The sequence below is a fragment of the Otolemur garnettii genome, unplaced genomic scaffold (genome assembly GCF_000181295.1).
Source record: "Otolemur garnettii isolate 467f Iridium unplaced genomic scaffold, OtoGar3 scaffold00144, whole genome shotgun sequence".
Taxonomy (NCBI): Eukaryota; Metazoa; Chordata; class Mammalia; order Primates; family Galagidae; genus Otolemur; species Otolemur garnettii.
In genome coordinates, this window is record NW_003852539.1 from 3359032 (window position 1) to 3360127 (window position 1096).

General features: G+C 47.8%; 1 pseudogene across 1 annotated transcript; it reads right to left on the minus strand.

Annotated features, from left to right (window-relative positions):
- Nucleotides 1–6: 6 nt before the first annotated feature.
- On the minus strand, nt 7–814 carry LOC100945826 (annotated as a pseudogene). Its single transcript, XR_154516.3, has one exon. The product of XR_154516.3 is annotated as an N-alpha-acetyltransferase 50 pseudogene (transcript).
- Between the last annotated feature and the right edge of the window lie 282 nt (nt 815–1096).

Here is a 1096-nt window from a genome sequence, read left to right on the forward strand (position 1 = left end):
GGAATCAACGGGCCTCTCTTTTATTTGGCGACAAGCAAGTGCAGGAAAGTTCATTTGTCATTTGTTTAGTTGTCTGTCTTTTGGACATCTGCATTCTGACCAGAAGGGACTTTGAGGTTTTTCTGCAGCACATGAGCATCTGCAGGCTCTATCCTCTTATAGTAGTTCTTCTTTGTCTCAATAATCTCAAAGCCAAACTTCCTGTAGAAGTCAATTGCCGACTCATTGCTGATCTGGACATGCAGATAGATGTTGTCAAAAGTGCCATCTTTTCACAGATGTTTAAGACATGATTTAACATTTTAGTTCCTATTCCTAGCCTTCGGTAAGGTGCCAGATATCCTAATGTCATGATGTAAAGTCTCTTCTGGTTCTGTGAATGATCCACTCTACAGCACAGCGCACCTACAGCAATATCATTGAAATAGGCAAGTTTTGCTAATTCGCCAGCCTCCAGCACATCCTTGTAGAACTTGTCATTGTAGCTGACTGGAAAGATGACCTGGTTCAATCTCTTCAACTGTTTAATATTGTGTGGTGTTACATCTCCCAGCTCCATCCGGCTACCTTTCATTTTCCCCGCCTACTGAGGCCGTCGTTACCGCCGATATCAACGCCGCCGTCTTAGCCGCCCTGAGCTCTCCGCGCCCTCAGCTCGGGCTACCAACCCCGAAAGCTGGCCTCCTCGCCTTGGACACGGAGCTGAGCGGGTGACCGAGGCTGCGAGAGTCAAGCGCGGCCCCGAATCTCCCGAGGTGGCGGAGGTGTCTCTCGCTGCCGCACTGGTGCAGCCGCTTCTCCACACGTGCACACGGGACTCCCTGTAGTGTATTTCTTATGAAAAACCATTCTCTCTCTTTTAAATCGCTGTTTATTTTCATATTCTGTATACAGTAGATGTTGGCCATCATGACTTTTTTTGGTTTTGTTTTGGTTTTTTGGGCCATCATGAATTTTACCTTACCTGCCCTTTTGATGAACTGAGTGAGTTGGGAGAGATGGCTCTGCCCATGGAGGTGGAGAGGGCATCAGGAAGGGAGGGGTACTTTAGCTGCATCTTACAGGGAGCTAACTCTTGACCAGATCCACAGAGGGG